At 35.0% G+C, this 10,310-nt stretch overlaps 1 pseudogene; it reads right to left on the bottom strand.

Annotated features, from left to right (window-relative positions):
* Window positions 1-2,716: 2,716 nt before the first annotated feature.
* LOC106026603 (olfactory receptor 51G1-like) lies at window positions 2,717-5,013 on the bottom strand (annotated as a pseudogene).
* Between the last annotated feature and the right edge of the window lie 5,297 nt (window positions 5,014-10,310).

The following is a 10,310-nucleotide window of genomic DNA, read 5'->3' as shown; positions in this document are numbered from 1 at the left end:
AAGCAAGGCAAAACAAAACATATTCCTATAAACACAGGAAACGAATTAAACATAGAAGACCATTGTACAAATCATTCTACCATGGTTCCTGTGTTGTTTCTTGTTATCTCCAATAGAATTGGCTGTAACATCAGACATAGTATAACTGAATATGTCAATACATAACAGTATTAATAAAAGCACAACTTTGTACAAATATTGTATATAGTATAAAACTTCAAAAACCTGCAGTTACCAAACCAGAATGTGTATTATAGAGTGTTATCATCTTGAGTGTAGTTGTCTATATTCTCAGACTTGATACTATCAATCATATCAGTTTTTAATAAAAAATCTTCTCTGCCTCATTTCTGTTATGCTCTTTTTTTTGCCGTCAGTTGTCTGCTTATCTTCTTCATTCTGTTTTCTGCTTCATTTATTGAGGCCTCTCTGCCACTGTTCCTGGAAGCCTAGTACTTTACTCTCTAGAATTCTCTGGGGTATTCTCTGTAAAGTTGGATTTGTGGCAGCAAGTTTCCCAAGTTCCTCTTTGTCTTGAAAGCATCTGGCTTCTCCATTAATTTCTAGAGGCAGTTTAGCATGGTATATCAATCTGGAGGTTATTTTCTTTCAGGGATTAGAATATTTTGCTCCAGGCTCTTCTTGACTTGATAGTTTGTTTTTGGAAGTCTGCTGTTATTCTGATGGGCCTTCCTCTGTAGATTATCTGTTTCTTGTCTCTAAAAGTTTTAATATTTTGCTCTTTTATTGAATTTCTGGGATCTTGATTATTATATGCCTAGGTGTAGCTCTGTTTTGGTTGTAGGTGGCTGGAGTTCTATATGACTCATATATCAGAATATCATTTCCTTTTCCTACATTTGCGAAGTTTTCCTTAATTATTTCTGTGAATAAACTTTGTAGTTCCTTTTTTGTATCCCAGCTGCTTAATTTACATTCTTTATTCTCAAGTTATAGATCCTTTTGTCATCTTCTAGACTTTGTATTGTTACTGATTGTTTCCTTGTTATTTTTTAAAAGTTTTCCCTTTCATACTCCCAAATTGCAAAATTGTCCTCTAGTTTGGATAATCTATCCTTGGTTTCTTTCAAGCTGAATTATCATCTTTCCATAGAGATTTAATTTCCTGGTGATCTATTTGAATCTGCTTTATGTGTTCTATATTTTTTTATATTCTTCACCAAATGGTTCTCTCCTTTGTTCGAGTTCCTCCCTTCTTCCATCTGTGTCTGCTTGAGGGGGTGCTTAGTATCTCTTTTATTAATCTTCTTATATCTTATTTTTTTGGCTAAATATTTCACTTTTGAACTCATCTATGAGGTCCCAAATATATCTCTTTATGTCCACTGGCGCGTGTGTCTGATGTTGCATGTTTTCTGTTCTCATTCTCCTTTGTATTTACCTGTCCTGGGTCAGTGTTCTCAGGGTTGGGGCCTGGAGACTTTTTGTTCCTGCTTTCTCTTCCCATCTTTTTTGCTTCTTGCAGGAGGCCCCAGTTTCTTTCTTTGTTGGTTACAATTCTTCTGAAGCACACTGGCTAGATGACCCTTCACACTGCAATGTGCTAGTGAGTTGCAGACAGGGACAGGGTATGCTGGCCCCTCCCCTCTAGATCAATCAAGCTGCTCTGGCGTGTATTACTTTGTGCTGCCTCCCCTCCGGACCAGCCAAACCTCCAAGGCCCAACTGGGCCAGTGTGGTTAGTGTGTGCCACCACTGTAGGGACTTGACCTCACATAACCTATTGGGTCTCAGCTGGATCATGTGGCTCAGGTCTAGCTCAGTCCACCAATCCTGTTTGGGAAGGGAGAAACTGACTGAAGTCACTGCTGCCCCTTTTACTTACCAGTCCTGCCCAGTCCCAGAATGTCATCTGCCAGAGCCCCACTATTTATGGATTGGCTCCACTCCCATCACTCACCACAGGTCGATGTAGGCACCCTGCCATCTCAGCCCTCTCTTCTGCTTGCCAACCCCCAAACTCAATGTAACTGTACCTCCAGTGAGTCGAAGTGGCGGGACCTCAGACAGTTTGGCAAGTTGTGGTGGAACCTCAGCAAGTCACAGCGGGACCCGGGGCATTCACAGCGGGACCCTGGCCATTTGTGGCAGGACCCTGGCCAGTCACGGCAGGGCCCTGTAAGTCACAGGGGGAACCCGGCAAGTTGTGGCAGGACCTCAGCAAGTCACAGCAGGACTTCGGCCTGTCACTGTGGGACCTCAGATTGTCAGTAATTCACCTTAATTTCTTCTTGGGATGAGAGAATTGATCTCCATTTTTAGGCTCCCCACTCTCTATTATGTTGAATTGTAAGTTGACTATCTCGGGGAGCTTCTTTTACCAGTTCTTATCTATCTGCCATCTTTGCTTCTCCTCCCAAAATTTTATTTGTTAAGCAAGTTAAAATACATACATTCATAGACACTATAATTATACAACCAAAAAATGCTTAAGAGTCCATGATAAATATTTCAAAATATCAAGAAGTAAATAAATATGGAAATATAGCAATATTTGAATATTCACATAAAACTTCTCAGGTCGTGAATAAATATTGAGAATAAAAGAAGTAGAAAATAGAAATGATTTGCAGCACACTACTTTACTACATACTTGTGCCTTTAGACACCTACAGAATCATTTTCAAATGTGACTGTCCTCCCCAGTGCGCACAGAACTCCATGATTCTCCTTTGGCTCTCCATTTATGTCTACATCACAACACAGTTCTGCTCATTTTGGAGTGAATAAAAAGATGAAAAACTCCCTGGCAGACCTGCTTAGTTACACAGTGTAGATGATTGGGTTAAATAATGGAGGAACCATTAAATATATATGAGACATGAAAATGTGGGGAGAGGAATGCTTGGCAAAACAATTGGCAATTGATAACCCTGTCATAGGTACACACAGAATGAGCACAGCACAGATGTGGGAGGCACAAGTGTTGAGTGCCCTTAGTTTCCCCCCCATGCACTGAAATTCTCTTTTTTAATTTTTTTTTCTTTCTGTATGTTGTGTTCATTTTTTAAAATTTTATTTAAGGAGAAACAGAAGAAAAAAAACAGAAAATGTGTACAAGTTATGCAGAATTTCAGAAAAAATAAACAATAGGAAATCACTAGTTAATAGATTACATATTGTTATCTTAGAAACAGTTGTTCTAGTTACAAAATTAAAGCATATAAAGTGGACTTTCAAACAGTGAGACTGGAAACAGTTTAGTTCCATGATCTAACAAAACTCAGTAATATTGTTATCTATCTTATACACTTAAATATATATGCAGTTATATTCTTTAGAGCACTTTCTTTTCCTTTCTTTTGTATAATGACAATTACACATTTTGGGTTTTATTACTCCCACAGTTCTTATTACTTTTTTTTTGAAGAGAGTAAAACTAAATGTGACATAACAGAGTAGAGTCAGTCAAATTAAATGGGTGGACAATAATAGATAATGTAAAAACAAAATACTAGGTGATCAACAATGGTTACCATAATGCCTCTTGTTATCTTAAAAAGAATTGCCTATATCATCAGTTATAATGAAATTGAACAAAACAGTAAAGAATAAAACCAAAACATTGGAGACATTACAGGACTTTAAAAGAAGATAATAGTCAACTGGAATGGGCGTCATAAAGAATCTTATTGTCTTTACAGTTGTTGCCTATACTTTCGAACTTGCTACTATCAAGCAAAGCAGAATAGAGGAAAATCAGTCAAAGCCAGATGGTGAGGGCTATACAGGATTTCAAATCAAGTTAATAGGAAATCAAAGTGGGTTACTATAATGTATCCTGCTATTTTTTAAATTTTTCCCTTAATTAAAAAGATAAATATAAAAAATTAAATAATTTTTAAAAAGGAGATTGAGATAAAAGAGGGCATAACAACAAAACAGTGCAGGTCAAAGCATAACCATTTAAGCAAAATAGTGTTTCACCACAAGATATCCTGACCTAAAAGTAGTTACCATAGTGTCTCTTTCCTTGAAACCTTTGAGTATAACTTCGTATACTGTAGCACCAAACATATCAAGACAATGTAAAACTATTCAAGTATTACAGGGTATTTAGAACCAACTATCAGAAAATGAACAATTGTTTCTGTATAATCTCCTTGTCTATAAAAGTTTTTGCTTATACTATCACATATAATTAAATCCAATAAGATACAACCTGTTAAGACCGATAGAGACAGAAGAATAAAAGCTTGATGGGACTTCAAAGCAAGATGATACTAAATTCTTAACACAGAATGCAGGATGGAAGAATAAGATACTAAAGTGCCCAGGGAGTCCAGGCTCTATAGCAGAATAGTGGCAACAATCTCATGTATAGCATTAAATTTAGTGTTAGAACAGGCAAAGTGAATTACATCCTGGCGTAGACAGTAGGAATGAGAAAGGAAAAGGGAATGGCAGAAAGTGAAGGAAGTTAGACTAATCAAACCTGAGAATGGGGCAATAGTGCTCCCGAGCAGGGCTGTAGGCCCAATCTTGATGATCAGCTTTTATTTCCTACCACTTTTATTCTCAAAATTTATTCACTACCTGAGAAGTTTTAAGCGACTATCCAAATGTATATTTGCTACATATTGGTAGCATATCACAGTGGTGGCAGATAACTGCTACATATCAAGTCCAAAGCTATGGCCAAGAGCACATATGATTCAGTGAAGGAGAAAGGATGAATCAAAACATTTGGACCACACAGGTATCGAACTGCATCTCCCTAGAAATAGAACAGTGCACCCTAAAAAGCATTATCACTGGGGGCAGAGGCATGCCAATGTCAGTGAGAGAGAGCATGGCCAGGAAGTACTACAGGGGCCCATGCAGCATGGAGTCATTCCGGGTGACATGCAGGATGGTACAGTTGTCTGTTACTCCAACAAGGCAGAGGAAACAGAAGGGGTTGGAAATCTGGTAGTGAAATTCTTCATAACCTAGGATACCAGTGAGATAGAATGTGGAAGACAGGGTGCTGCTGGCGTTTGAGGTTGCCATAGAGATGAGTGCTCAGCCACAGTCCAGTTACACTGTCACACTCCAGAGGAGGGATTTGATAAATCCGTTATCTGCATTATGAAAAGAGGAGACAGATAGATAACTGTCAGGAAGTATGGATAATTATTCCAAATGAGAAGGGGACAAGTAATGGAAGGAGTAGGAAGGAAAGGAGGGAACCTGGATTTGAAAACATTAGTGGGAAAAAATATGGATATAGAACTTCTGTAGATGGAGAGAGAATGAAGAATTGATGGTAACAGGGAAGAGGGATGTACAGGGATAACAATAACAAAATCTCTTATGTATGTCTACAGACTACTTGGGATAAATTCAATCATTTTATACTAAAAAAATGTTAACTACTAAAAAGAAAAATACAAAATAATTTTCAGTGCTCACCTCTAGATGCTTAATCCATCCAAAAATTATGTTTTCTTTTTTCTTCATTTCATGGCTGGTTATTGTCAAATGTCCATCTATACTGACCATAATCTGCAAGAATACTCTAACATACCAAACTGTTCAAACTCCCCGGTAAATGTGGTTGATTTTGGAAAGATTACACATACATGGTAACACACACACACACACACACACACACACACACACATATATTCTAGACTAAAAATTTTAAAATTTTATTTAAAGAGAAAAAAAGAAACAGAAAACTGGTAAAAGTAATACAGAATTTCAAAAAAATAAACAGTAAGAAATCACTAGTTAATAGATTACATATTGTTAGCTTAGAAATAATTTTAGAAATTATTATCTTAGAAATAAAGTTATAGCACACAAAGTGGACAAACAGTGAGACTGCAAACAGTTCTTTTCAATGATCCAACAAAAACTCAGTAATATGGTTACCTATCTTATGCACTTAAATATACATGCAGTTATATCCTTTAGAGCACTTGCTTTCCCTCTCTTTTTTACAGTAACTATTATACATTTTTAGTTTTATTACTCCCATAGGACTTAATACTTTTTTTTGAAGAGGGTAAAACCAAATGTGACATAACAAAACACAGTCAGTCAAATAAAAAAGATGGACTTAGTACATGATATAAAAACAGAATGCAAGGTGGTCAACAATGGTTACCATAATGCCTCTTGCTATCTTAAAAAGAATTGCCTATATCATCAGTTATAATAAAATTGAACAAAGCAGTACAGAACAAAACAAATAAAACTGAAATTTTGGAGACATTACAGGACTTCAAAAGAAGATAATAGTCAAACCAGAATGGGCATCATAGTGAATCTTATTGCCTTCAAAGTAGTTGCCTATACCCTCAAACTTGATACTATCAAGCAAAACAGAATAGAGTAAAATCAGTCAAAACAAGATGGTAAGAGCAATACAGGGCTTCAAATCAAGTTAATAGGAAATCAAAGTGCTTACTATAATATATCCTAATTTTTTATATATTTTCCCATAATTAAAAAAATAAATCATAAAAAGGAGATTGAGATAAAAGAGGACATATCAACACAACAGCACATGTCAAAACATAACAATTTAAGCAACATAGTGTTTCACCACAAGATATCCCGACGTAACAGTAGTTACCATAATGTCTCTTATGTGAATTTGTTATCTTCCTCAGATTCATATTTTCTTTCAATAAATATAGCACCATGTTAGGCACATTTACAGAATTCAGGGAAGAACTGATGGAATCACTCTTGTTCTTACTCATCTGTCCCCTGTTATGTAATTGGTGCCACAGGCCCCACTTTTTCTGATCAACTGTATTATCAGTGTTTCAATCTGTCACCCAATGCACTCATTATAGCTTAAGATAGACTGTACTGAAGTAATAAATAAAAATAGTACACAAAATTTCAAAGAATCTATAAACAAAATATGTTATTTAGACAACATTCTAGCATCTCTGGCTGTGATTTTAAAAATTATAAAATTTTGCTCTGTATTTCAAACCTGCTGACTTGTTTAGAGACTAGTTTTGCCCACCGTACCAAAAGAATAAGTAAAATAAAAAGCAAAATGCTTAACAGGATTTATAGAAAATAGAATAGAAATTTATAATTAAAAAAGCAAAATCAAAAAAATTAGATCCAACACTGGCTTATCAGTATCTGACTTTGATGTTACATGAGTCATATACAATCAAACGAGAAAAATATTTTCCCCACACAATCTATGATCAAAAGAAACATCTCTGAAGTAAAAAGTTGATCAGTCCCTTAAAATCCAGCTTGTGCATTGTTTGGCAAGCATCCATGCTTACTTACATGTTGAGGATAACATGCAATGCATGGGACAGTTATTCCAACAAGTAAATAAACTGCAGTGTTCCTGCATTGTAAAACCTCCTTAGGCCCTTTGAAATTCTCTCTAATTCTCTAAATCTCATGGAACTTAGCTCCATTTAATGGAGATACTTATTAATGCCAGTTTTCTGGGAAATAAATGACTATCAACAAGAAGCTAGATAGGTAAACTCTGCTTTTATTATACTTATATTATCATTAGATTATATCTACATGTCTTGTGACATGATGCAGGCAACTGTTTCCCTCATTCTTCCTCACAACTACATCAAAGCGCAAAACTAATCATGGCATTTCACTTCTCATCTCTTAGTAGTTTTGTAGGGCACATTTCATGGGGTTAAATTTACTCAGGTTTATTAGACACAGTATTCTTGACTGGTAGGGACTTGTTTGTTTGCATTTTGGCTCTGCAATGTGAAAATCTGATTCAAAAATATTGTCTCTCTATACAGAAATCTTTATTTTCTGTTAGTTGATTCTAAATACCCTGTAATACTGTCATTCTCTTGAACAGTTTTACATTATCTTGATATGTATTGTGCTACATTATATGAAGTTATACTCAAATTTCAAGGAAACAGACACTATGTGTCTCTTTTATGTCGGGATTATCTTGTGATGAAACACTATTTTGCTTAAATGGTTATGTTTTGCACTGTTTTGTTGTTATGCCCTCTTTTATCTCAATCTCCTTTTTATTATTTACTTTTTCATTTTTATCCCTTAATTAAGGATAATAATTAAGGATAATTAAGGAAAAATAAATTAAAAAATATCAGGATATACTATAGTAACCCACTTTGATTTCCTATTAACTTGATTTGAAACCCTGTATTGCTCTCACCATTTGTTTTGACTAATTTTCCTCTATTCTGTTTTGCTTGATAGTAGCAAGTTCGAAAGTGTAAGCAAAACTATGAAGACAGTAATGACACCCATTCTGGTTGACTATTATCTTCATTATGACACCCATTCTGGTTGACTATTATCTTCTTTTAAAGTCCTCTAATGTCTCCAATGTTTTTGGTTTAGTTGAATTTATTCTTTACTGTTTTGTTCAATTTTATTATAACTGATGATATAAGCAATTCTTTTTAAGATAGCAAGAGGCATTACGGTAACCATTGTTGATCATCTTGTATTTTGTTTTTATGTTATATATTATGTCCATCTTTTTGATTTGACTGACGCTGTTCTGCTATGTCACATTTGGTTTTACTCTCTTCAAAAAAAAAGTATTAAAAAATTTGGAGTAATAAAACCCAAAATATGTAATTTTAATTCTACAAAAGAGGGAAAGAAAGTGCTCTAAAGGATATAACTGCATGCATATTTAAGGGTATAAGATAGGTAACCATATTATTGAGTTTTATTGGATCATTCTGGAACAGAACTGTTTAGTCTCACTGTTTGAATGTCCACTCTATATGCTTTGATTTTGTAACTTGAACAACTGTTTCTAAGATGACAATATGTAATCTATTAACTAGTGATTTCCTACTATATATTTTTTCTGAAATTCTGTAGAACTTTTACCCTTTTTCTGTTTTTTTTTGTTCTCTCTCTCTCTCTCTCTCTCTGTCTGTCTGTCTCTCTCTCTCTGTTTCTCTCTCTCACTTTCTCTCTCTCATACTGTGGCTCAAACTCATGACTCCATGCTTACCAGCTGAGCTAAATCCCTAACCCATCCACAAATTTATAATTACCTATAAAGTTTGTATTTCCAGGATAATTACAAAACTTTTAGCTGTTTTGTGGCTTTTTTTCTTATGCTAATTTCAAAATCATCTCTTTATCCCTAAACATGGTGAATTTGTGGACATCTCCTGAAATAGATCAAATCCAGTTGAGTTTATTGAGCTTTGGACGTACTGTGCCTGGATGTTTTCATCTTTAAGTTTTTGAAATTTTCTGTTATTGCTTTTTTTAGATAAGTTTGCTACTTCCTTGAGATTTATAAGTCTCTCTTGAATTTTAATAACACAAATTATTTCCCATTTAATGCTTTTCTTAATGGCTTAAGAAATTCTCCCTTCTTAGTTGTTGATTTTCTTTCTCTTCCAACAGTGTGTTTTCAAATAATCTGCCTTGATCTCACTAATTCTTTCATTTATTTTGTCTAGTTTGCTAGTAGTCTCCTTTACTCACAAGCTGAATTTCTCTTGGTGCATTTTTCACATAAGAATTGGCATTTGGTCATATTACTGAGTTTTTGTTTTGATCATTGAACATAACTGTTTGCAGTCTCACTGTTTGAATGTCCACTTTGTATGCTTAATTTTGTAACTTTAACAACTATTTCTAAGATGACAATATGTAATCTATCAACTATTGATTTCTCACTTTTTTTTGAAATTTTGTATTACTTGTACCCTTATACTGTTTTATTTTGTTTTTTAAATAATTTTTTAAATTGGCATTTGATTTTTCTAATTGCTTCTAAAAGTCTGTTAAATTTTCAATCTCTGTTTTCCTGATACTTACTGAGTTTTTAAAAAAGTGATATCTGAGTGTTTGAATCGTCCACTTGAGAGTTGCTATAAGATCAGCATTTGTCACTGCATTTTGTTCTTTAAGTGAGCTCATTGTTCCCTGCAAGTTCTTGATGTTTGTTGGCATACTATAGCATTCATTAATTAACAGTACATATACTTTTATTTCAATCATCACAGACTGTGAATATTTCCACGCTTTTACCACAAGGGGGCACCCAAAGCCCAGGTTTGCATTGGATTGCATGTTCAGTTGCGCTTTCAGCACTAGAAGGTAACCCAAGCCTGGAGTTGCCTAAAATATTTAGTGTCTCGTAGCAAGTTATCAGGGCCCTTGAGGAAAAAGGGATACTGTACCTGACACCGATATAGGCCAAAACTCCATCCTCTAGTATATTGCCCTGGGTACAAGTACAATAGGGTTCTGCTCTTTAGGCCTTACTGTGCTGGCCTTTCCAGCAGAAGACTCCATGACAATGACTTGACAGCTACTTCATTTTTTGT

Source organism: Cavia porcellus, unplaced genomic scaffold (genome assembly GCF_034190915.1).
Source record: "Cavia porcellus strain 051 isolate PalLab524CR breed Dunkin Hartley unplaced genomic scaffold, mCavPor4.1 scaffold_9, whole genome shotgun sequence".
In the NCBI taxonomy this organism is placed as follows: domain Eukaryota; kingdom Metazoa; phylum Chordata; class Mammalia; order Rodentia; family Caviidae; genus Cavia; species Cavia porcellus.
Note: the sequence above shows the minus strand (reverse complement) of the source record. Positions and strands in the feature narration are given on the sequence as shown.